This window comes from Sciurus carolinensis, chromosome 7, assembly GCF_902686445.1.
Source record: "Sciurus carolinensis chromosome 7, mSciCar1.2, whole genome shotgun sequence".
NCBI classification, from domain to species: domain Eukaryota; kingdom Metazoa; phylum Chordata; class Mammalia; order Rodentia; family Sciuridae; genus Sciurus; species Sciurus carolinensis.
The window spans coordinates 104,340,643-104,368,507 of NC_062219.1; the positions used below are offsets into that span (position 1 = coordinate 104,340,643).

General features: G+C 38.7%; 1 long non-coding RNA gene across 1 annotated transcript; it reads right to left on the minus strand.

Annotated features, from left to right (window-relative positions):
* Positions 1-23,138: 23,138 nt before the first annotated feature.
* LOC124989654 (uncharacterized) lies at positions 23,139-27,864 on the minus strand. Its single transcript, XR_007109599.1, has 3 exons — positions 27,806-27,864; positions 26,143-26,276; positions 23,139-24,213 (listed from the first exon to the last, which is right to left on the minus strand). It is a non-coding gene; the product is annotated as an uncharacterized LOC124989654 (long non-coding RNA).
* Position 27,865: the final 1 nt, after the last annotated feature.

A 27,865-nucleotide genomic window follows, 5' to 3' on the forward strand; every position in this document is an offset into this window, starting at 1 on the left:
AGTGACAATAAATTAGGTTATGCTCTTATCGAATTAAACAATGGATGAAGGAAAATTAGCTATCAATAAACATCTATAAAGCCTCCCCGATTATTCCCAGTCAATTATATCAATTAGAGATCAAACAGGGAACCCCTGCAGTAAGTTAAATAGGACTAACCAGAGCCCAAAGAGGCTAAATAATGCTACAAAACGGGACACCGGGGGCAGCTGCAGAAGAGGTAATCATTGCCGCCATTGACAAAAGGGCTGCTTTATTAGAACACAGGGTACTGCCTGGAGGCTTGCTTCTGGCTCCAGGACAAAGATTCCCTAATAAAGGCAAAAAGAGGGAGAGGGAGGAGACTTGGGACAGGAGGAAGAACAAGAGAAAGAAAAGAGAGTGGTAGGAGGCAGTGCCCACCTGGCATGAAACCAGATAGTGCAAGATGCTTTGTGCATGTGCAGCCTCCTTCTTTACTAGTACAACAAAATTAAACCTCTTGGCTCATAAGGATCATCTGCCAAGTGAAACTTTTTGTGGGGCAATTATCATCTTTAATGAGTCTCAATCTTACATACATACATATGGGCATGTGTGTATACACAAGCATGAAATATAGATAGATATGATATAATACACAAGGTTCATAGGTAGATATCTGGGGAAGTAGAGAGGATGTAGAGTCAACTCTATTTTGTGGGAGAAGTGTTCTGACAAGCTTGTGCTGTTTTCATAAGGTTTCTTCATTAAAATGTAAGGAATCTTCAGGAAAATGAGACAAAATATGCTTTCAAGTGACTGGAGATCATCGATGAGATGAAAGGGGAAAACATGGTAGGTTTTCTTAATGGTTAAATTTTAATTCCCATAAGCTTTACACACAGTCAACTCCCAATAAACACCTGTTGTTTAAATTTGACAAAAGGCCTGAATTATACATATTGGTAAAAGGAAATCATGAAGCACAAAATAGTGTACTAGCCATCTGAGACTGAGTCCAAAGCTGTCCTGACATATGTGCCTTCTTGATCTTTCTGACATGCTTTATAAGGGATGTATATCTTTTTACTTCATGCCTTCGAATTTTATGGACATTTATCATGTGTTTCAGAGAGATCCCACTTTATTGTTCTCCATGAGAAATTGCTCACTGGGAACAGCTGCTAATTCTTTGTCTCTGCTCATTTTTCACCCTTCTAGGAACCCAACTGTATACTCTTCTAAGTACCTTAAATTACCTATTCCCACTTGTGAACCTGACCACGTTCTGTTGGGTTTGGTGTCTGATGAAGCTGAAAAGGACAGGTCTGGGGAACACAGCATGTTAAGGCACGGTTGTGGCACCAGACAGAACTACTCATCAGCTTTGCTTTTCATCAGTTCCCTTAAGTTCTCTGTTTCCTCCTCAGTAAAATGGAAACAATAAATCTGACCTCTCAAGAGCTGTTGTAAAGATTGGAGGTGATGCTTGTATCATGTCTGTGGCTGCTTTAACCTTCCCACAGGTTCATTTAGTTTTGAGTTTTGGGGGGCGCCTCAACTTTGAAATGGGCAGACAACCCCTGATATCTTGCAGGTCTCTTGTAGGACACAAAAACAATAGTTAATTTGAAAAATACTGTGTTAGCAATAAAGCATTAGCAACTGTTAACTACTATAGAAATCATAAAACCATTACAGCTATCTACCTTTGACTTCAATAAGAGACGTGTTGATTCTCAGTGATGTCTTTCAGAAACAAACCATTTTATAGGTAACTGAGATAGAAATCACTCCTTTCCCATGTCAACATTTATCAAAGACCCTTAGTCACTTATTTCTACCTTAGTAATTTATTCTCTTCTGTGCCCTGATGGTGCACATACATGGAAGTACCTTAACTTGGTGCTAAACTCTGAGAACCATGGGGCTACTATTATACTCACAGAATTGCATGGCTTCTAATTCTTTAGTCTGTATGATCTATTCAGGTCTAATTTTCAATACTTAGTTCTGACCAAAAAGAGACCATGATTCCTCCTGCAGCAATGATCATTTGTTCCAATCCTTTTTTAAACATTTTGATTTGGTTGTATAAGAATATCTGAACTGTTACAGAGCTTCAGGCCAGGATCATATCTGAACAGGGATATTGACAATGGTTCCTGAGCAAACAGAGGTATCTTCTAGATAGTTTGATTTTAACAAACGAAGATGCCTAAATGTGTCATTTCTATTTGGTTAAACATCTCATTTTTTTGCCAGTTAAAGACAAAATTGAGGAAAATACCCTTGACTACATATGATGAATTTCCAAATGTAGACAAATGCCAGTTACTCAAATTCTCCTAAAGAAAATGAGACTCATTTAATATTGTAGCTCAGGAAAATGTGGGCTTTATTTTAAATATCTAAAAAGAAGTCTCAACATGTTGTTACCCCTTCTAGTGTAAAGGGTACTTAATGGTTTGGGTTTGTCTGGGATTAATAAATCAGAAAAACTAAATCCCAGTGTTGGTGCTGTGACATATTTGTTGGCAAATGCTCTGATGCTATGGTCTTTCCCAAAATCTTTCCCAAGTATGGCAGTTAGGACTGAGTGTGTGTCTCCTAAGCCTTCATTTCCTGACATGCAAAAAGAAGATAATATTTAAATCATAGGATTGATGTAGCAATTAAAAAAGAAAACAGATAAAGCTTCCTGACAGCACTGAGAACATTGCAAAGTCTCCGTCAGTTAGGGTAAAGTGTATCTAATGCAATTTTTAGGAATTTGTCAAACTTCTGCCACGTGTTAAGAACTTGACTTACATAATTTTCTTTTGTAAACTCTGAGCCTTTATTTTCTCTGCAATAAAATGGCTATGGCAGTACTCACTTCCAGGGGTGGTTTCAATGCTAACTTATAAGCAATGATGCATAGCTTGTAAGTAGTAGAACTAATATTTAAACTCATGCTGGTCTGACCAAAACCCATGCTCCCTCCATGATCCCTGATATTTTCCAGCAGCGTATCGAGCAACATATCTTTTATTTGTTAATTTTTTTTACATAGTCTTTAGTTTTATTAAAACTTGAGCTAATTGCTTAAAGTTACTTCATAGATATTAACTCAAAGGAAATGTCAAGTATTCTTAAGAGAAATTGGAGGAGGGATGTTTCTCTTTGATTCTATTGCATTTTCAAAATGAGGAACTATGCTTTCCTGTGCATAACAGAACCACACTTATGCAACATTTTGTGTCTATGAATGGTACAATACAAGACTTTTCTGCTAATAATCATCAAACGCATGCATGAAATCTCACAACTGGAGAAATAAGTTGTGCAAAGTATAGCCCTTTCTGAACAAGTTGGTAGTTTAATAATTGCGGAAATATTTCTGATCTGAGGACATGCTGATCTCGGAGGATGTGAGTATATCTTGCACACCTAGGAGTAGATGTGCAAGTACACACATATATTCACACTAAGAACATTTTGTCTATTTATTAGAATTATTTTTACAAACTTTGTACCATTTTATGCAAAGTAGAAAGAGAAGATGTACCTGGAGAGAAGTAGAAGGTGAGAATCATAAACAAAGTTCTGACCTGAATTTGAGAATTTTACAAGGGAGAAAGAATGAACATACATTGAATAAAGGTAGAAAATTCAAAGCATATTATCAATACAGACAGGATTATAGGGCAGTAGTGAAATTTAAATGGGTTATGGAAAGGATTAGAAAACATAGCTGTGCTATATCAGCTTGAATCCATCTGCCAGTGATGCATTTTGGGGCAATATGACCTCCTCAATGCAAATCTCATTAATCTGAGAAGTCATGTGTAGATGTCAATTGACCATATTCTCTGCCTCTTTTCCAAACCATATTCTTTGGCTACTCTTAAAAGAAGAGAGGAATGATAGGAATAGTTTACTGAATTCCTACTGGTCCTCAAATCTAATATCCTTCCTGAATTTTTCCACTTAGTCCTTAAGTATGTAAAACTTTGCCTGGTATATGTATGATCAGACAGAACAACCTTTAAAACATACAAAAGTAAAAAAAAAAAAATACAGTTAACACAAATGCTTCTGAAAGCACAAATATGCATTTAAAACATTTGTGGTTCCACATTACAAAATGCATATTAATGTTAGCAGTAGACAAAATAATACCCAATAAAATGCAGATTTTAATTCAACAAAATGTCTAAAATTAGAGAGTTAAATTAGCTATAGTAGTTAACATTTATAAATTAGCTTCACTGAAGCTACACAAGATTTCTGAAAGAAACATTAGCAGTTGAACATGCATTTATCACTCTGAAATAGAGACACCCTACCACATTGCTTTTGAAATCATCCGGGTGGCCTTGAATGAATTTGTGGTAGTTTCATTAAAGGCTTGATTGTATAATTTGGTCTGTGATTTCAATTTGTTCAACTGGCCACATTAAAGAAAATTAATTTCTCCCTGGCTTAAAATTTCTGCCTAGAGTTCCCACATTAACACTTCGGATTTCTGTTAAAAAAATTTCTACCTTTGATACATAAACCTTTTTCCCAGACTTGTTCAACACATTTTTATTGAATACTATCAAGTGGCAGATACTATTCTAGGTCCTGAGGATAGAGCATTGAATAAAGCAACAATTCCTGAATATATAAAGTTTTTTTTTTTTTTCTACTTGGAGGATATCAATGATAACAATGATAAAGAAGAAAGTATAGATGGTATCAGGCTTTTAAGAATGCAAGAAGAAAAATAAATCAGGGCTGTGAAATAGGAAGCATGCAGTCTTTGAAAAGGAGAGGTAGTGTTGAAAAATTAGATGAAAGTCAGGGAAGTGCTCCCTCAGGTGACACTTACGTCAAGAAATGAAGTGAAGGAGGGAGCCATTTAGATATCCAGTGAAATGGATGTGAGAATAAACAGCAAATGCAAAGGCCCAGAGGCAAAACTGCATCTTGTTATGGTTTAGATGTGAGGTGTCCCCCTAAAGCTCATGTGTGAAGCAAATGAATGAAAGTTTAGAGGTGAAATGATTGGGTCATGAGAGTCTTAACCGAATGAGTGCATTAGTCACCTGGTAGAGAATAAATGTATGGTAACAGTAGGCAGGAAAGGTGTGACTGGAGGAGGAAGGACATTGGTGAAGGCATACCTTTGGGGTATATATATTTTGTTCTTGGCAAGCAGAGCTCTCTCTGCTTCCTGATCAATCACCGTGTCCTGAGCTACTTTCCTTCATCACACTCTTCTGCCATGATGTTTGGCCTCATCTTGGGCCCAGAGAAGTGGAGCCAGCTTTCTATGGTCTGAGACTTCTGAAACCATGAACACCTAATAAACTTTTCCTCCTCTAAAGTTGTTGTCAGATCTTTTAGTCGCAGTAGAAGCAGACTCAAATATTTCTCGAGTGGTTAAGGGTTATAAAAAGGAGGCTTGAGTGGAGTGAATGAGTGGAGAGGAAAAGAGCAGGTAGGATCACAGTGGCCTTGGTGAGAACTATGGCTTTTACTCATGTGGGATAAAAGAAGTTAAAGGCTTTAGACAGAGAGACACATGCACTAAGAATGTCTCAGTCTTTTGAACTAAGACTAGTCCTGGCTCAGGGCTAGATGAGTGAAGTTATGTTCATAAAAACAAATTGGGGGCCCTAAATATGATAAGGTGCAGCAGGGTTGAGGGTGGAACCTTGCTGATCTCTTCATTCAGCACTGACACGTGCCCACTTGTCCCCTGCATAATCCCACAACTACAGATAAAGTCAAGCAGCAAAAAGTCCTTTTAAACCACCATTCAGATTCCACTAAATCCAAACATTTTATTGAAATAAACTTTTATAAAAGAACACAGAACTGCAAATGACCCCCCAAGGCTACAAGTCCTAAGAATAAAAGTCTTTTGGTAAATCCCTTGATTTTTAGGCCCCACACATGTGTGTCTTCCCATCAGTAGCGTCTTTGCAAATGGGAACATATTACTAGCGCATGAAAGCGTTTTAACTATCCAGCTTGCTCTTCACCCAGGAGGCACATAACCATAAAAAGAATAAAATACATATTTGTTAATATTCACCGGTTATAAATTGTTGCTATCTTAGACAGGTGGCTGCATATCTGTAGGAGAAGAGAGCACACAGAGAACTTGAAAGTAAATTCTTCTCTTCTATCAAGGAATGTATAGATTGCAGTGCCCACAAACTCAGTCAAGTTCAAAGAAAAGAAACCCAGTGACATATAGATTGATATGTGATTGCTTGGCTCTCTTAGCACTACTTGTTTGAAGATGAAGCAGTCACCAATTTTGGAAAGGGGTAGTTTTCTAAATTCTCTTTTTATCCCTTGATTAGGAACTGAAAAGACATTTTCCCTGAAAAACAAGAAGATTGATGGTGTTTAAGTTCCTATGTGAACTCCCGAAACTTCTTTAACCCAGCGCAGGGTTGAATTATAGCAAAGATGTGGTATCTCAGGAGAGTGGGTCAAACAAAGGGCAGAAAGGAGGATCAGGAGAAGAAAGAGGAGAGTTTCTTCTCTCTTTCTGAGTCATCGAGCCAACATTTTGAAAACAATGGTAGTGTGTGGTACCTTCCCATCTCTTCTGGTACACATCTCTTTCCATCTAACCTGTAGTCTTCCTTCCAAGTCCCAGGAGTCTCATGCCCAACATCATGTGACCTTCCAGCCCACCTCTTCCCAAAGTGATCCACAATTCAGAATGACTCACTTCCTCTCTACCCTAAACAAAACTCCCCAGTGTCCTGCACATCTGGGCCAAGCTACCAGTTGGAAGAAAATTGAACAAATTATTTTATTCTGATGAGCAGATGAACAGTCATAGACAGACTCTTTAGAAAGTATTATATTTTATGCAAATCACTCCCAACGTAATAAATTTCTGTCAGTTTGGTCCAGTGAAAAGAAATAAACAAACAACCAACATTAGAATAGAAGAAAGGACATCATCAGGAAGGGTCCCCCAGAGATCAATTCTCCGATTTAATTCTCAAGTCCTTAAAAGAACTTTCTCAGCATTCTTTCTCTAGTTTTCCATATGGGTTGAGGGTTTTTCAACAAAGATGCCCCAGTGTGGCAGTGGCAGAGTTCCTGGTGATAGAATTAGGTTACCACAGGTCTGGGAATGTGGAGATGAATGGGAGTGCTTGGGAATGTGGGGACATTCCCAATATTGTACCTTTTATTTTTCAATGTTGCCTCCAGATGATAAGCCACTCCCAAATCTCCAAGGGTCTTTTATGATCATTTATGTTCACTTTACTTTCTTGTTACATTCTTCCAACCCAATGGGTATCAGCATTTTGAGCAAAATAAGTTGTTATAAAGGCAACTTATTGTTATCCTCATAAAAGAAAGCATTACAATAACTTAAGGAAAGAATATAAAGCATCTCTCCAGTCTTTTATCATGTCTTGGTGTCTGCAAGCTAGTGATTTTATGATACTTTCTTTTTAAGTAGAATATTACCTTTCAGTTGAGAATGGAATAGTAATCCCCAGAAGTTTTAGCTCCATGAAAATAAATAAGAACCATGCCTAAAAGAACCTAGAATAGTTACTGCCTAAAAAAATTGTAGCTGAACCACTACAATAAAACAAGACTAGATGAATTCCAAGACAGTCAATTTATATAGCTGTACTCAGTGGCATAGTTTAGATTCCACAGCCTCCAAGCATATTTTTGCATAGAAACTTGGCTCTAGTTTCTCCATCCCTGCTTCCTATGAGCCCACACCATCCTTCGTCCCCACCCATGTAATAAAATGTGCAAAAACAGAAAGCCCAGGCTGCAGGAACACCCAGGAAAGCACTGTGAATGGGTTTAAAAATGAAGACTTGGACTTCTTTGAAAACTCCTTCCCTCTGCCTTTGCATAAGTTGCTAACAACTATATTAGTTAATGTTCAGACCCTCGATCTTGTGAAGTAATCATTCCTTTCTAAAGAGCACAGTGGGGGTAATTCTTACTTTTATTTGTTTTCTTTTGCATTCACTGTATCTGTTTTTTTTTTTCTACTTTAATTCATGCTCCTATGGTTTTCCCCTCTGTGCCTCAGCTATATATTGCCTTGAAAAATCAATAAATCCTTTGCACATAATAATGCTTACCTACTCTACCTCACAGGGGTGCTGTGATGCGTAATTAATTAATGTGTGTAAAGAGCTGAGGGATCATGCAACGTGAGACGCCCTATAAGTGAGAAGAATCATTATTAATAAGTGTTATTACCCAAATGCCTCTAGATGTCAGCAAAACATCTTTTAAAAAATATAATTGTGCTGCCTGTTTGGAAAAGCCTAGGTTCATTCTTTCTCTCATGGAGGGCGGACACAGAGAATGACTCAGTAGCCATGCAGGTGGATCTTTTTCCTAGGGCTCAGGGAGGCTCACTTAATCTTAGAGTGTAGACTTTGAATAGAAGTAAGCTTTGGAGCAGAGCAGCACTGGGATGCCTAGAGGCCTGAATGGGTGGCAGGCTGGGACTTTTTCTGAAAAATGCATATGAAAGAACAGTCTTTCCTCTAAAAATAGCATTTCATCTCCTCATTTCTAAAGCCGCTAGTGTTGATGGCAAATGTGTGGAATGAGAGTACATATCTAAATATGCCCTTGTGCATGCACATCTTGTCTCCTTGTGTTTGAAAATGTGAATGAGGCTTTCACAGCAGACAACTTGGTGCAGGTAGTGCTAGATACACTGAACCTACTGAAGGCCACTATATTCGCTTTTTTCTCTGTTGGAAAGGGGAAAATGAAAAATTTGGCAGTTTTCCACAAAATGCAGGCAATGGTATTCCAAATTTATATTCAACCAATATCACATAGTAGTCTGAATTATCAGTTGTTGAACCTGGTTATACTTAGAACCAGATATCCCCTTTTCTGCTTTTTTCTTGTGCATCATTTGGTCCAGAGGGATGGAAGTATGAGATGTAGACTCGACGGAGAAAACCAGAGCTGACGATACATGTGAAGAGGCTCCTCAGGAAAGAGAGTGAGTGCTAGGTGGAGGTGAGGTGTGATGGAGACGGTATGCTCTGAGGGGGAAAAGCATTCCATTAAATATATTTTCATTCAATTCATCACAACTCAATTGTGCTGCAGTATGTTAAGTGAAGATGACTTAGATTTCCAAATTCTTCTCGTGAGGTAAAATTTTACTGCAAAAGTTCCCACAATAAACAAAAACAGTTTCTACAAATTGTATTTAACTCAAGTATAGTTAAGTTGCAATTTTTTGTTGTTGTTATTATCAAGTATCACTCAGATGTTGTTTCTTATGGAGTTTCATATCACAAAGAAGGGGTTAGACTGTTACTCTCTCTTGGTCTGGGGTGATTAGAGGCTTCTTTAGGTCCAGCTTTCCAGGATAGAGCAGGCACCAGCCTGTAACCCCAAGTACACCCGGTGACATGTGCTCTTCTTTGGAACAGTGGAACGACTCTCAATGGCTCTGGAGTAGCTTTCCCTGGACCAGAATTTGAGGCTTCAGACCAGAAGCATGGGACAGATTAGGGTCCTGGGCTTGGCACTGATGATGAATACGATCATTGACTTTTCTTGTTCAGCAGTCTTGTGAATGACAAATTTGAGTTCCAGAGATGGTCAAGGAGAGAAAATGGGGAGAGCAAAAGATGAAGTACAAATATTTAATGAGTACTTTCTTCAACAAATTTAAAATCACGGTGAGAACATCAAATTACGTAGAATGCTGCTATTATTTTGGAGCAACAAACAGAACTCCATAGGAGCATTTCAAAAGGACTCAGGTGTAGGGATTTCTTCCAGATGCGTGGCTGGTGGAGAGGGTTGAACGCACACCTGCCATCCACTGCCTCCTCTACTTTACCTCCCAGCTTGTCTCCTCCTGCACTTCTGCCTTGCTCCTCCTGACAGGTCTCCTTCCCTACACAGAGATTAAGTCAATCTCTCAGCTTCCCAGTTCCCCTCCTGGGATTGTCATAAGACTTAATTAAATAATGTTCATGAAACAGTCTGCTGTTCAGGTGTCCCTGGATAAAATGCAAAGCACAATATTATTGTGATTATTATTAATTAGGATCATCCTGTCTGAGACAAGGGAAGTTTCCTGCCAGCTTGGGAGAGTGCTACTCTGGCCTCTAGCTTGGCAAAGAGGATTTACAGTAGAGATGACTGATCTGTATTCCTGATCTTTCGGAAACCTCAAGAAAGCAACACAGGTGCCAGAAGAATGGAAAACCTGAAGTTACCAGGCTTATTTTTAAGAGAGAATAAAGGAACAATTTTGCAAACAACTTATCAAGGCCATTAATTCTAGCACTCCTCTCTTCAAAAATAATCAGGATTGTTTATGAAAGGGTTGACTTTATAATCCCTGGAGAATGTAGTAGCAACCATTAAAAACAAATGTGGAACACCAAGAACAAGTAGTCTGCCTTCTTCACTTCTTCTTCTGATAGGCTCCTCAGGCCAAATATTAGGGAGATGTAATTAACACAGAAATCAGGCTTCAGCAAAACCTTTGAAAAACACCTCATGTGAAACTCATGGACAAATTTGAGGACCACTGAGTGTGTAGGAGTAACTTATCAGAATGCAAAGAGCAGAAGCCAGAGGTACTGGTTACTGGACAGGAATTGGTCCCAGTGGTTGGCCTCCATCTTAGACTCTGCTCTGTCCAACATCTTTAATTGATGATTTAAGTGCCATATTATTTAGAATGAAAGTGAATACATTGAATATTATTAAAATGCTGATAATTGGGGAGTGAGAGACTAAATCTTACAAGAAAATCTTCAGCAGGAACATAAAGCTTTACAAACCAAACTGTAAAAGCCTCTGCTGGGAGATGTGTTTTAGCATGGGTTATGAGAGTTTGGGTACTCAGCAGAGTTGGCAGTATACTGTCATGGTCAAGAAAACTAGACACAAGGTAGACTTCGTTAACCAGACTTTTTGTTCTGGGCAGAATATACAGGTGATATCAACAAATTGGGATGTGGAATAGATGATCTTTGATGTCAGATTCTATGCTTTAATAATCTGGGTACAACAAAACGTGACATAACAGCTGGCACAGTGTAGGAACTCAACAAATGTTTATTGGATGAACAAATTTAGAATTTGGAAACATGCCATATGAAGTTGGATTGATGAAAATTTTCATGTTTAATTGGGAAAAGAGAAGACTTGGGATAATATGATCACTATCTCCAAGTATTTGAAGGATTGCCACATAATAGAGAGATGAAGGCTGGGGAGATAGCTCAGTTGGTAGAGTGCTTGCCTCGCAAGCACAAGGCCCTGGGTTAAATCCCCAGCACTGCAAAAAAACAAAACAAAACAAAACAAAACATAACAGAGAGATGAGGTAGGTCCTAATGACACAAGGGACATCGCGGGAACTAGCATCTTCAGATTGCCCAACTGCATACTTCTGGTGGCAGCATTCACACAGTAATGCTGAGGAGCCCTGGAGGAGTCCAGTATACAGTCTGCACAGTTGTACAGAGCAGCCTTGAGAGGGTGCAAACTCAAAAGAAATGGAAATGCTTCCCCTATATTTTAGTCAAAATCAAATCATGTTTTTCAGAGTCTTTCAGCTTCTTTAAAACTTGAGCTACTATTGGTCTACTTTTCTAAACCATGGAGTTTATAAAGATGATTCAGGAAGTTTTTGTTTTGAAAGATGGTAATGATATCAGCTTCATTTTTAGCTAAAACATAATTATGTAGATAATGTCCTTTAAAGAGCAAGGATCTTAAATATATGGACAGAATTTGTGTGCTGATAACTCCTATGATCAGGCATGTGATTCAGCCTTAGCCCAGCAAAAAAAAAAGAAACCCATTGTAACTTTAACCATTCATATTTTAAAATCTTTTTTAGCTCTAGACATCAGGGTATAATTTATACAAGGTAGAGATAAAAAAATTAATTAAAATAGTACTTACTATATGCCAGGTGCTATTTTAATTACGTTTTTCTTACAATATTATTCTATTACTCTTTTAATGTCAGTGAGATACATAGTGACATCTCCACTTTCATTTTTTAAATTTATTGGTTCTTTTAGTTATACATAGGAAAGAAGTGATAAAACTATCTTTGTTTGCTGATGACATTATTCTACATTTAGAGCACCCCCCCCCAAAAAAAAATAACTCTACCAGAAAACTTCTGGAACTCATAAATGAATTCAGCAAAGTAGCAGAATACAAAATTAACACAAAAATCAGTTGTGTTCCTATACTCCAGTGACAAATCACTGAAAGAGAAATTAGGAGAACTATCCCATTCCCAATAGTCTCAAAAGAAAAATACTTGGGGTTCGATCTAACAAGAGGTGAAAGACCTCTGCAATTAAAACTATGAAACACTGAAGAAAGAAATTGAGGAGGACATAAGACAATGTTTTAATTACTTCAAAAATGCTAATTGCTTTAATCCTCCTATCAATCTCACAATATAGATACTATTATTATGCCCATTTTACAGATGAAGGAACTGAAGCACAGAAAGGATAAGACATTTGCTCCAGGTTTCATAGGTAGGAAGTCATATGGTGGGAAAAGAAGGGAAGAAGGGATGGTGGGTTTAAATTCAGTGCTTGGATCCAGGGACTTCCTCCTAACTATCACACTGTGCTTGCTGTCTATAGGGCTCCTCAGAACACACCTTGTGCAATGATTGGATCAATGTTCTTAGATTCCTGCATCTCCATTCCTTCAAAACCAATACAGGAAGCACAGCAATGATTATGCGCAATTTGGTTGTTCATATGTTGGGAACAAAGACTACCTGTACGGAAGGTGTGGTATTTGCAGAGATACAAGGTAAATAGCAGCCAAAACATTCTCTCTTCTCTTGTCCTTTAGAAACCCACTGAAAAAATGTTTTTAAAATAATAAAAACTTTAGCACAGAGTGGAAGAACTCCAAGCCAAAATTTATAATAGTATTTTAAAATATTTTTTCATCTCACTGTGTAATTTTGCTATTTTAAAATTTTATTCATTAGTGCATTATATTTATACATGATAGTGAGGTTCATTTTGACTAATTCGTAAAAGCATATAACAGAGTTTTCTTCACTTCAAACTCCAGTATTTATTTTACAAGATTTCATGCTATAGAACACAGTTTATTCTCAATCTGTATCTTAATAGAAATGGTTCTCCAAAACCCAAATTCGATGTTCTGTTTAAAATTTATCTGCATGCAAATAATGCTTTTTCTTACATAATTAAATGGCAAGTTAAACTGTGTATATTTATTAAGTGGGAAAAATTAACCATTTCCTTTATGTGTCACACAATATTAAATGTTACATTAGGATGTACTTCATCATTAAATTTTGAATTGTATTTTGTTCTAAGCTTAATATTTTACTTAAAATATGTTCTTATCTTGTGCCAGGATAAATCTATATAATGATTTATAAATTGTTCATGATTGTATGTTTGTCAAGATTGTATATGCTTGTATGAAAGGGATTCATAGTTTAAAATGTTGCAGAATCCCATTGCAGAGTGATCAAGAAGAGAAATCAGATTGAAGTCACTGAATCTGATGGCCTTTCTCCTGCTAGGTTCTGTGTTACGTCATCATTCTGGTTTTGCTCCTTTTGCTCATAGGGTAAGTTCAGAATATTTATTGGAGTTCATCAGGTTTATTTCAATGAAAAATCAACTAGGACTTTGGGCATTTTCTTAAAGATGGAGCCAAGTTGAGCTTTTAAGTTTGTGGTTTCAGAGGGAGGGGAATATTTTTAAATGCCTCCTTTGATCTACAGTATTTATCCAAATCCTACTCATTTTCCAATTCCCAATTATTTCACCACACCCAGGCCATCTCTGAGCAGCGATGTCAGTCTCCTTGATCTTGTTAGGAACTAATATGGTGCTTATTCAACTGGTGCCTGCACAGCCATTAGAAGAGAAAGTCTCCTGTCTTTCTCTTGCAATCTCCTTCTGGTAATTCTCTCTGTTATGGTTTTATAGTGAGGCTTCTGGCTCCAGGGTCACTCTCCTTTCCTAAAATTTATCTTTATTTCTTATTTTTCTCTTAGGGTGTGGTAGTATATACCCCAGTGCTCCAGTGGTCTTGGTTCTAAATTGATTCGAAGACTAAATAATATTTCTTAATCTTAGATTTTCTCACCTTGCTTTTTGTGCCCTTAACCAAAAAAAAAAAAAAAAAAAAAAAAAAAAAAAAAAAACTAACAATCTTGGCAATGTGTCCTATCTCTCTGCTCTATGAGCTAAAGGGAAATGAAGAGGCAGCTGAGATGCCTGCAGGAGACAAGATCTGAGGGGAGCAACACTCTCCTAATGGCTAAGATTCTTTAGGGTCTCAACTTGCAGTGCTAATTTATCGCCTTAAGTATTACCAGAGCGATCTAATCTGTTTAATTTCACAAAGTTTCACTTCCTTTCCCTCCATAAATCTCCTCATTCCTAGTTTTATGCCAAGGATGGCGCTCAATGGCTGCATTAGCTAAAAGAGTAATGGAAATTTAGGAAGTAACTAATGACCCAAAGTTTCCTGGGAGAACTTTCAAAAATAGCCTGAGGATTGAATTACCAATCTGATCCTCTCATTCTCAGCCTATTGTGAAAACCCTGTCCCTACAGTTGTCTCCTCCACTTTAATGTACTACTTTTGCAATTCTATTACAAATTATCTCTGACTATTGAAAAATTAAAAAGCATCAAATAATAAGAACAACCTTAAAGGAAAGGATAGCAGCTGGTTGCAAGAAGACAGGAATAAAGAAAAAAATGCAATTGCACATCTGCAAAACCAGTACATAAAGCATCTAGGACATGCAACCTGTTCAGTGGCCTCTCCTCCTCCTCTCTCTCTCTCTCCGTCTCAACAAAGGACTAAACAGTTAAAAATGGAGACACTCCACACCACTTAATAGCATCTCTGTTGATCTTTCTCCAGTAGGTGTAAGTATTGAGAGCAACAGCACCTCTTGTCACCAGCTGGGGATGGGGAGTGGCTGCCTCAGGGGATCTGAGCCTAAAAAAATCCACCACTGAGAAAAGGCAATAACAGAAGTCTGTTGCTGTCTAACCTGCCATATAAATGAAACAATCAAGCAAGACAACAAAGGAAACTCCAGTAACCACCAGAGGCAAAAGCAGTTGGTGTAATATATCCTGGCTTCAGTGACTATTTTTAGTTTTCACCCATCCCCCTTTCAAAAAAATTAAAAAAACAAAACTCTAATTTAGATTAATGGGGAAAAACATTAAATAATTCAAGGGAGTCAGAGACAGGGAAGGAGAGCAGCAGAGACAATAGGGCACACACCTGAATGGTATAAAAAACACATTGATACCTTAAAATCTATGCATGAACGTGCTTGAATCAATGAATATTGGAGACTGTTTAAGAACTAAGAGAAAATTATTCCTTTATCAGAGTCTATCAGAGTTAACACCAATATTTCACCTTGTTTCTTTCTTCTTGCTCATGAATTCATATTCCAAAAACATTAAGTAAACTCAGAGAAGGGATTTTCATGACTCGAAGGAAGAGAAATAATTTATCATAGTCATTATTAGCAGCTCACCACTTTAGTCTCCCTCTGGGCAAGATGCTGTAGGTGCTATATAACCAGTGAACCAGCAGCTCCAAAATTGCTTCAGAGAATTTTTGTAGAAAAGGTGTCTGCAAATGTTTAAAACTACTTTTTTTTTTTTTTTTTTTTTTTGGTACACCACTGGGGATTGAACTCAGGATCTTGTGCATGCCAGGAAAACACTCTGCAATTGGGCTACATCTCCAGCCCTTAGCATGTATATTTAATATAATTTCACCTACCATCTTAGTGTCACTGGGCAAAGCTGTAACTGACTTCCCAAAGGAACTGTGTAATCCTTCAGACTCAAGAAAGATTTAACTGCTTCAATCACAAATCCATGGTGTTTCATATGTATAATTATTTTAGAAAACTCGGGAAATGATTTTGTGGGTTTGATTTGCACCTGAGAATAACCAAAGTGAGACGGAGCTTTCTCAGAACCTCCTGTCATTATGCCATATCTATTGCAAAATGTAGCCTCCAAGGGACCCAAGAGTGACTAGATAGACCATTTACTCTCCCTCATAACTAGATGGCATTGTTCCAAAAGGAAATTCCTCACACTGTAGAATTTTGTTCCATCCAATCAAATCTTAAACACTTTGAGATGTTGGATCCCCTCTCACTAACCACCCCCATATGTTCACTAATGACTTAATTACTGAGACTCCTTGGAGAGGCATTTACATTAAGAAATAGATACATAATTGTGGAATTTCCAGATACCAAGGCAGACCAGTGGTGAGTAGAGTACCATGGTAGGATGTCCTGTCCATGTGGTGCAGAGCAAAGACATTGGGGGAAGGTAAGGGAACCTAGAAAGTGAGGAGGAGGGTTCCATGGTAGAAGGGTAAGGACAGCGTTCACATTTCACTGGGTTGATAACTCTCCTAAGAGCCTTGATTGTCACTACCATTATCACTTCCCAATCAATTCTATCCTATCTATCTTGGGATGTTTATGAAAGAGCAGGATTCTACCTGATACCGTCCTGGAGACATCTGTCAAGAACACACAGTCTTTGTTGGATGGCAGGAACATAGGGCAAGCACACAAAGAAGAGGCTCCCTGAACCCCCAGACACAGCACCGGAGATGGACTGAGCTGAGATGTAAGAGCATGTAGTGAGGAGCGTGAGGAAGCAGAGAGAGTCAAATGTCCAAAAAAAATCACTCGATGCTCATGTAGACATCAAACACTTCTTTAAAAATGGCTGTACAGAAGAGAGCCCTAGCAGAGAGGACTATAGCTAAAAGCAGAAGTGGAAGTTGTGATGGGTGGCTGAATCCAGATTCTTAGGGAGAAGAGCTGGACTTTAACAGGATCCTTATAGTCATCTATGTGGCCAGGAGGGGAACTATGAAGGTCAGGGCTCCAGCTTAGTGACTCCAACTTCCATGCAGGGCTGGGGTTGTGGCTCAAAGGGAAGGCACTTGCCTAGATGTACAAGGTCCTAGGTTCAATCCCCAGCACTGTGGGGGGAAAATAAGCCACAAACTTCCGTGCAGAGAGCAGAGCAGTGACATCGAATGCAGGCACATAGAGATTTTCTGAAGATTTCAGGAAGGCACGTTTCAATGTGTCTTCATCATTGTATTTTGTTTTGTGAACTGTGTTCTTATTAAATGGGTTCCCATGGTACAATGGCCTATTCATCTAATATGTAGAAATATACTCTCTATGAAATTATGTCAGTTCTATCTGGGCAAGTGATCAGTATCTGACTGAGGACTATAGCCCATGGTGGCTCTCGTCTGTGACAAATACTCATTTCCTTGCAGTGATACCCACAAGTAGTTATGTTTTGAATGATTTAGAGTCTACCCATTTATATTTTCAGTTCTGCTTCTCACTACCCCTAATGCTTTTTCTATGTTTTTGTGTCCCTGAGTCTACTCTCTCTTTTTTCTTCCCCTCAAATGTCCCCTGTGTTTGCTGTCTGTTCATTTATTCCAGGTCTCTGTGTTTCCCTTACAGATAACATATATCAAGTCCTCAAATCAAACTTAGTTGCCCTTTGTAGTAATTGTAGCTGATATTTATGGATACATTTAAAGACAAATAGTCCATGTGGGCATAGCTAACAACATAGGAGAAGAAATGTTTAAGCATGGCATGCACATGAACTCACTCCTCATGGCAGCCCTAACCTGGTAGCAAGTAGATACTATTACAAACGAGGAAACCAAGTCAAATAAGGTTACCAGGAAATAACAGAACTGGGATTTGAACTCCAGCAATCTGCTCTGAGCCCATGCTCTTAACCTTTACAAAATACTGCCTCCTTTATGAATAGCACGTGTTCAAAAACAGCCCCTTGGGGAACAAGACCTTAGACATATCTTTAATGCTTTATAGCTCGTAAAGTTCTTTTACATACACTATTTCATTTCATCTCTGTATCCAGGAAAATTGGTGTTATTAGCAAAATGGAAAGACTGCATTCGGATTCTGAAGAACTAAGGCTTGGGTTCAGTTTTTGTGATCTATGTGGAGTGCTTTTCCCACTTTAACTGCTTTAACTGCAGAGTTGGCCTTGCCCTGGCAGGATCCAGATGTCCATAAGAGCTGGATGTGTGAGCCTGGTATATGGAAGGAGGGAGAAAAAAAATATAAGAAGAAAGGGGCTATAGGCAAATATGAGAAGAGATTTGGTATAAGTACAAATTTGGGCTGTAAATACAGAAATTCATAGTTCATTGAGGGAGGAAGAGGGAGAGAGAGGGAGGAAGGGAAAGGGAGAGAGAGGGAGGGAGTGAGAGAGAGAATGAATTATCCTCTCTGTAAAAGCACCCTTGCACTCTGGAGTATAGATGAATCCAGTGCTTCCAATAGCTATGTGCATGGGAATCACCTAGAGACCTTATCTCCATATAGATTCTGGTCTAGACCAACTGGGTTGGAGGCTGATATTCTGCATTTCTAACAGAGTACCCCCAAATTCCCGGATGTTCACACTGCTGGTCCATGGACCACATTTTGAGTGGCAAAAGTCAAGACAACTTTTAGAGAGAGTCTCATAACTTGTTCTGAATTCCATGAACAGTTTTTGAATTCTTCAGCATCACCTTTAGTTTATGGAGTTGACCTGTCTGTTTCTCTGTGATAGAACCCTACTAAAGCTGAGCAAGCCTAATTCTGAAACTCCAATAGTACAAACAAACTCCTAACTTTGTCTAGGAAATGTCTGGATCATGTGGTCAGAAATCTCAGATGCTGAGGAAGAACTTAGATCTATTAGTTAATGAGGCAAGGGCATTTCTTACAAGTCCCTCCTCCCCACACCAAAAATAAATAAATAAATAAATAAAAAAAAAGAAAGTGTTTCTAGAATCTATTTAGATAACTCAGGGACAACCTGCTCTGAGTGACCTACATTTAGGGAACAAGATTAGTCAGGAATGGATGCCCAACCCCAGTCCAAGCTCTTCCTCTCCATTGGGAGCCCAGAGTTTTCACTCACAGATCACACAGGGCTGAGCAGAATGCTCCTAGGGTGCCCTTTCTGTTTTGACAGAAGCCCTTTGAAATGATATTAGTGCTGGCTAATGGTCTGTAAATGTGTCAGAATGATGCCACCTAGTGCCTTGGATGCCATTTCCCCTTGTGAAGTCACACTGGCTGCACCACAGCAAGCCAGAATATAATTAGTGTTAATTTGGTTTTTCACTGAATGACTACTGCACAGCATTCAAAGTCTCCACTCTGTGCTTATTGGGAGACTTTTTTTTATTTAACATGCTGAGGAGTAGGGACAGGGATGTTAGGGAAGGAACTGCACATTTGGCTTCTGTTTGGGCTGACTGGTATATGTTACTGGACCAAGTGTCAAATTTGATATCTTATTTTCTTTGCATTTGGAATTTTATGACTTCATACAAACTGGAAAGTATCCCTGGACAGATATTCTAAGTCTCTTGCTTCCTCCCTATAGGCACATGGAACCTGAGACTTTTTCAGCTAAACCAGTACCCTTTAGCCTTTTAAACTAGTTTTAAAAGCCACCAACACAGTAAACATGCAAAGCAACATACAAAACCTGTACATCTAACAGTCCTATCAACTTGAAATATAAATTTAATGTTGAGGTTGATATTCCCTCTTTTTAAAATTGTACTTATATTGTTCTGATGCCTGGTTTCTTTTAGAACGATACTAGTTTCTTTCAGGTTCTGGTGCTGTGACTTCTAAATAATTTTGGGATTAGTCTAGTTTAGGTATAAAACATCCTATGGAACTCCCTGAGGTAACTGACCTCAGGGAGGAAACCGATCTATAGGTCCAACTAGGATTTAGCTCATTTCTTCTTGTTTAAGTCTTAAGAGAAAGCAAATAGCTAAGTCAATCACTCTTTCTCCTACCTAGTGGAAGAGCTACCTAGTCATAAGCCTACCTGACTTTCCACAAAAGAGGATGTGCCAGTAGTGTATGTCCACATATTCAAAGACTTGTAAAGTGGGACATCCCAGATGCTTTGCCACATGTGGAGGAAGTCAGTCTCTGGAGATCACTGATCCATTCAAATAGTAGAAGGCACAAGTACCCCTAGAATGTGATTATCCAGTTAGGGTTGGTATTTTAATATTGCATTGAGAGTCCCAAATATTTTGCCTGTGGCTGTCAATGACTAATATGAGAAATGTTCTTGGAAACCATCAATTCTTTCGACTTTCTTTCTTCCTCCTCTTTCTTTCTTTCTCTTTTTCTCCTTCCTCCTTCCTTCCTTCCTTCCTTCCTTCCTTCCTTCCTTCCTTCTTCCTTCCTTCCTTCCTTCCCTCCCTCCCTCCCTCCCTCCCTCCCTCCCTCTCTCTCTCTCTCTCTCTCTCTCTCTCTCTCTCTTTCTTTCTTTCTTTCTTTCTTTCTTTCATGCTGGGGATAGAGGATGAAACTCAGGGCCTCACACATGCCAGGCACTACTAAGCCTCATCCCCAGCCCTGATTTTCTTTTTCATAATTTAGTAGGAAAGCAATATTTCATCCCCTTCCCAGGATCTTCCAGCACTGGGAGTGCTAGATTGGGCCAGACATGGTTCAGTCTTTCTAAAGAAGATCAGTATAGTTTCAGATTGGGGTGATGAGTTGAATCTCAGTCTGGAAGTAGCCAAAGTGAAGACACAAACCATATTCTCTTGGGCTAGGTCAGTATACCATGAAAACACAGAATTACTTCGCTATGAGGAACCTACTGCTATATAGAAGTTGTACCCTTTCCAATAGACTATTTCATTATTGAGGAGGAAGGAAAGTCCCTGGTTCACGGGGAGCATCATGAACCAGAGTTTTAATGTTTCATTGACTAGGATATAGACAACAGAAAATCAAGATGGTAAAGAAAGCTGTGGACTTTACACCAGAACAGAAGTTTAAGCAAGAGAACATTTGGTGAACTAAATTCCTGAAGAGGAATTACCATACCATGATTTCCACATGTGTGAGTCTCCAAAGACTGTGGAGAAATAAAAGAAAACCCTCTGTGAGACGTAGATACCTCAAATAGCAACATCCTATTTCTATCCTGTAATATGACCTTATATGGTCTCAGAACTTGAATTTATCTTAAAGGCCAATTTATTCCAGCTCCTGCGAATCCAAAACTTGAAGCCATGGGCCATTATTTTACCCCCTCTAGGTATTCCTACAGATTGTAGGTGAATTCTCCGAGTTACAGAGATGTTGCAAGGTAGTTCATTTCCTTCCCATCTCCTAGGTCAGTTGTAAAGTTGCAATTAGGCAACCAGTAGAGTGGAAAAGTTCAAATCCTGACTCTGCTATGACCAGTTCTGTAATCTTGGGCAAATTACTTAGTCTCCTTGGATCTTTATGTCCTTTTAGCTGGAGTAAGGATATTGTAAAGAACTTAACTTTTGTTAGATGGACTCTTGAAAGTTGTAAGTTACAGAGGCACATCCAGCCTAGCTGAAAACCATTCCAGCAGCCACAGTGTGAGGCCTCCCAGCAAATCAGGAGTACTCAGAGAAACACATGCTGGAGAGTGGAAGGGAAGCCATGTGAGGCAACATGTGCCTGTAATAACAGCTACTCAGAAGGCTGAGGCAGGAAAATTGAAAGTTCAAGGCCAGCCTCAGCAACTTAGTGAGGTCCTAAACAAGTTAGCGAGGCCCTGTCTCAAAATAAATAAATAAATAGATAAATAAATAAACAAATACACAAAGAGAGCTGGGAATGTGACTCACTATTTAGGGGTCCCTGTGTTCAATCTCTGGTATCCTGCCTCCCCCCAAATAAAGAAGATAAAGAAGATTGATTCTATTTTAGCCAAGTCAAGCCTGAGATGAAAGTAGCAATGTGAAATACTCAGCAAGGTCTACAAACATGGAATTCAGGGATATGTTTGGGCTAGAAACACAGATTTAAAATTTGTCAACCTACTAAAGCTGGCACTAAAAGATGTGCCTCCTGTTTTAAAGAAATCAAGTTTGTTTTTTTAAAGCTATGGCTCTGGATATGGATCACTTATGGACAAGAAGCAGATAGAGAAAAGGTCTTGAACAATACATGGGGGCATTCCAACCCGAGCAGGGACATGGAGGACAAACAATCCATAAAGGAAATAAGACAGTGAATCCCCAGAGGAAATGCCAGCACAGGGAATGCAGAGACTGAGAAAGAGAAAGTCTCTAAGGGGGTGCGGTGACCGTTCTACACACGTAGGGTAGGCCGAGCAGAGAATGCTCACTGACTTTAGCTCTGTTCAAAGTGGGAAGTGGCAGTGACTGACCTGGGCACTATAGTCCCCCACTGTTTTGTGAGAATGTCAAATGAAAGAGTTCAATGAGCTTTTAACAACCCACTCAATGCTGAGTATGTGAGCCAGCTGATACTGAGCCACTTGCACCCTCCCAGTGTTTCCCTAGGCTCACCCCCTTCCTTTCCCACTAGGCCAACCTGCCATCTTCATCAGGATCCTTTCCACTTTTGCTCAAATCTTAGCTCAAGAAAGCTTCTCTGACTTTCCCTCCTTCATCTGCACACCTTCTGCCAGTGTATTTGGTGACCCTCCAAGGCATTTCCCTGCATGTATCCTCTCTACTAGCACTTATTGCATATTTATTTAATACCTCACTGGACTTGATGCTTCTGAAAATAGGAGGTGTGCCTTAACTCCACTTTTCCAGGCTCTGGTCTAGCACAAAATTATTCAGTAAATGTTCATTGAGTTCAAGTGCTCTCCCTTGTACTGAACTTCTGAATTTTTCTCCCTTGACTCCTCAGGTGGCTCCTAGGTCCTCCTTCTGAGCTCACATTATTACCATATACTCACTGGGCCTAAGAGCATCCTCTGAGGGCCTCAACCTCAGGCCCAGGCTGCCCAGTAGGAGGAGGTCAGATGTTGGCAGAAGCTTACGCATTAGAGAATGCATCTATATGAGAATGTATCTATACGAAACATTTTTGTTTAGCTTGGTTTTCTTCTTTTTGAGTTATATAAGTGAGATCTTCTATCCAAAGGGATAAATATGTTCAGGGAAGCCAAGGAGGCCATGGTCAATTAGAAACTTGGAACTTGTTTATTTGTCAGTCGACAACAGCAGAACCTACTGGTTTGTGGGGCCCCGTGCATGGCAAGCAGCTGCAGTTATGTTGGAGTTAGGTTGAATTAGTTTCATTTTCACAAGCATATAATGTCCCTAAGGATCCTTAAAAACTGTTAATTGTACTCTTGTTTTATGAGTGGAGTCATGGGGCAAACAGATGTAAACCACACTGAGCTCTAAAGAGAAAAAGGTGATTATGAATTTAGCACAAATATTTCTGCCGAAGGTGACTGGGGTGCACTTGGAAACCCACTCTCAGAAGGCAGCATGCTCACACTACCACCTGTGATGTGTTAATGAAGCTAGTTTAGAAACTGGGAGCTCAGTCAAAATTTTAACTAAAGCAATGTTGGTGATTCCCAGTTCCCCAATGGTATGAAAAGAATCTGATATTATAGAGCAATAGGAAATATTGGAGTAAAACAGCACCTCCTGTGGAAGTCTTGGGCATAATTCGTGGAGTGATGCACAGCTACCCTATATCTGCAGAGTGGAAAGGCTATGGGAGTTAAGTCTTAAGTAAAGGTATTGGCATCTGTAGTTTTTTATTATAGTCAATGATCATTTACAGACAGGGAAGAGGTGAAATGCCATCCTTTACTGGGTATCATAGTCAGGAATCTGAAGTTAAAAGTTTTTCCCCAAAATTGCTGGTTTGGTATATTTTTTCCCCAAATTTTGACAAAAGCATTATGTGTTATATATCATGTTCCCTTTCCATTTATTTCTTCACCTGGCTTTGTTAGTCTTCAGATGAAGAATATTGGGGACTGTAGAACCACTCATGCACACACAGCTCCTTTTTCTCTTTCCATATTGCCATTATTGATGGTGCCACAAGTGATAATGTCATGAAGGTACCTTAAGCTCCAGGGAGGACAGGGAGATGATAGCACAAGACCTTGGTAAATCATTGGCTAAATGATGGAAAGGAGACTCACTCGTCACTACAAAAAAACTGCAAAATGAATGTTCTTGGTGTGAGGCTTGCATTGTAGATGATGAACGGGTGAAGCAAGAATCAGAGAAGTGTCTTGAGAAAGTTCTTCCATTTCAGTTATGTCCATACTTCTTGGGTACATACTTTGAGCAAGTTCTGGGTCCTGGTGTACAAAGACAGATAAGACACAAGCCTTATCCTTCAGTAGTTAATATTTACTCCACACATCACCAAATACTGGCTTTTCAGATTCTAAGTCTGCTTTCATATTGGTATTCACCATGATTGAAAGCTTTTCTCAAAACACATGCTGTTCTTTGTCAAAGACAAACTAAAGTGCTCAATGTGCAACCTAGGAGACAACTGGATATATGTTTTAGAAATCTCTCAACTCCTTGGAACTGTGGTTTCAGAAATTAAGGACCCTAAGATTACTATGACTTTAGTCTTGTCCCTAAGCTGGCATGTTTCAAGACTGTGTACTAAATGCAGTAAGAGTCAGTGGACGAACCTCTGAGTACCTCCTGAGTCTTAACTCAGGAGTCCAATCATTTTCATAAATTTAATCATGATTCTTTCTTCCCATTGCTTCTCATTCCTCTCTAGTGTGATTATCTATCTTTCAGGCAACCCTTATCCTTTGAATTGGGACTTGGAAGAGAATTCAGACATTGTGTTATCTCCTAACAAATGCACTCTTTGTTCAGGGCTACTCTCTAGCCTGATCTCTTATGGGTCCTCTCTGAGGATTCCAGGTTGTGTGGATTAGGGTTCCATATTATTACTTCCTCCATGTCTCTTTCCAACAATTGTTACAAACACTCTATTCTCAGAATACCAGAATGAACAGGAGACTCCAGGTTGTGAAAGGGAAATTGGCTTCTTCTGGAACCAACCTGCTCATCCTTCCTCAGCTGTGTAAACTTGGACCTGCTGGCATAATTTCTTGAGATTTCAGTGCATTGTTCATAAAGTATAAGACATAATGATGAAAAAAATCAATTGTATAATATTGAAGTGAGGATCAGATCAGTTATCTACAAAGAACCATAGTGCCTAACCCACTAGGCAATTTTAGAAACCATATATTCCCTTCTTTCAATTAGAAATAAGTTAAGATGTACACTGGATGTCCAATAACTTTTTGCCAAAAACACACATAAAACCACACTATTAGGTTTTCCCTCTCTTCTAATTTCTACAAATCAGTGGTCTTAGTATCTCACATTTACTATCAGAGTTCCATGCACATGGTATATTCTCAATATATATTTTGCAAATAAGTAGATAAATCTAAAATGTTTTCAATATTTAAAACTGTGTGTTAGATAGTAAAGCCAGAAGATCATAATGAGAGCCTACTTTCCTGTTAGATTATATTAACTTCTAAGAAGTTACACACTTTCCCCCCAAAAAAGATTATTAGGAGTGAGCTCTCTTGCTGAGATATTGATATCTCACCACATAAACTACAGGAGGCTCAGAGGGCAGCAGGCTCTAAGAGTGACATGGAATAGGCAGGTGTTGGCGTTCTGGCCTGTTAGCTGAACATTCAGGGCACTGGAGCAATAATGCCCAAATCGCTCTAATTGACTGAAAGAACCATACAGCTTCCACAAGCACCTGGCTGATTCCCAGGGAGGAGCTTACTTATGAGGCCAGTTAACCTGATTCACTATGTCATTCCCTTCCTTGTGAAGGACTGCTCCTTTCTGTGGCCATTGCAAAGAGTAAGATACTGAAACACTGGGTGACCATATAATATTTGGAGTCACACTGTAAGTTAGCAAAAGACTGGCCATTGAGTTCCGTATAAGGGCTCAGCTATGTACAAATTTCCAAAACTGTGAAGTGATTTATATTCAAGCATTTATGCATGGGTTACAATGGTGAGTATACAAAACATAACTGGCAGACAGGAAATATTAAACAGTGGCTACATAGTCCAGTGATTAAGAATGTGATCCCTGGAGTCAGACTTCCTGCCTTCAGTCAAGCATTATCCTGTATTAGCTGTGTGATTTTATACAATACTAAAATTCCCTCTGCAGTAGTTTCTTCAGTTGTAAAATCAGTGTCATGAAGTGCTAACCTCATAAGAGTGCTGTGCAATTAAATCGGATAAAACATTAAGAGCAGGTATCTCAAGGAGATCCTCTATTTCCACTTTTAACAAGGTGTTTTTCTCCATTCTCTAAAAGTTCCATAGAACGGTAATCTGCATTACTGGAAAAAAAAAAACAGATTTAAAAACAAACTAGACGAATATTGGACAAACAGTACATTAATTAAATATTAGTAACCATATATAAAATAAATGTTAGTAGTTCTATAACTATAATTTTTAGGTGCAGTTTTTAAACTCCTCGTTTTCTGATGATTTTTATCAGAATATATTCATATTCTCAAATAGGTGCTTAGAACACATGCTGACCATGCTCATAACCACAGAGCTCCAGGGAGCAACTGCCCTTAACTGGACTCAGAGGAAGTGGCTCCAGGGAGGCATAAGGAGGTATCATCAGATTGCCTCATGCCAAATGGAAACTTCTTTGAGAGAGAAGAGCAAGAGAGGGACCCATTTAACTATTTTGGAGTCCTCAAGTATCCCTAAAAGAAGTGTGCTATTTAATACCTCAAGGAGATGTTCTGACACACAGGAGTCCTGTGAATGCTCTGGGACTCTCCTTGTTCTAAAGAGTATGTCATTGCTTAAGTAAGAAAAATCTACATAGATAGTGAAAATCAACTTTATCAACAGGACATATATGGAACTTTAAATTTTCCCTACAATTTACCACCCATTATGGGTCTAATAGAGGTATTTCTTAATTTAAAAGACTTCCCCAAGAGAGAGAAAAAAATCAATTAAAGATTGCTTAAAAATTATGCAAGAGATATTAAATTGGTTTCAAAAATTATTGTACCTGAATAATCTCACAAAGTTTATTACATGAAAAACTTTCACATGCAAGTAACTTTTCATTCAAAAGGAACCTAATGATTATTTGTAAGATCACTACTTCTAATATCTCCAAAGTTAATTTATGCCAATATATAGTAGTCCTATGACTTAATAAAATGCAAATAAATCTTGGCATTGATTTGTTGGGTGTCTGTACATTACCTTGTTCAAAAGCCTATTGATAATAATGATTCCTTTTTTGCTCACATTTTAAAACCCATCTATATCATAGAACTATTATGAGAATCATATAAAATAATTATTAGGAAGCCCCCCAAGCCCCCCAAAATGACATACTCTTCACATATAAAGTCAGTCTCCCACTTTTGATTTTAGGCAAACCAAGAGTGCTTCTCTCACCCCTCTACCACTCAAAAACTCCCAGATCCAAAAGTTTAATTAAGCCTATAGTCCTCTAGGTTTTTTACTTACTATTTAAAATGAAGAGCAGAGTCCTTATCCTGCATTGGTTAGCAGCACACTTAGAGTGGGCCTTAGAATACTTGGACACAAATCTGGTGTTTGAAATAAATTGGGAGGGTTATGTGTGTTGCAAGCGAGGTTGGAGTAGAGTGAAGGGGGGTTAGTTGATAGTTGAAGAGACTATGGAAATAGAAGAATATTTGTCAGGACTAAATAGCTTTAAGTGACCTCACTTCATCCCCTTTATTTGTTTTTAATTTTTTGTGTGTATGTTATATTGAGGATTGAACTTAGTGTAGCTCTACAGCTGAGTTACATCCTCAGCCCTTTTCATTTTCATTTTTTAAATTTTCAGATAGCGTCTTACCTAGTTGCCCACATTGTCCTTGAACTTGTGATTCTCCTGCCTCAGCCTCCCAACTTCCAG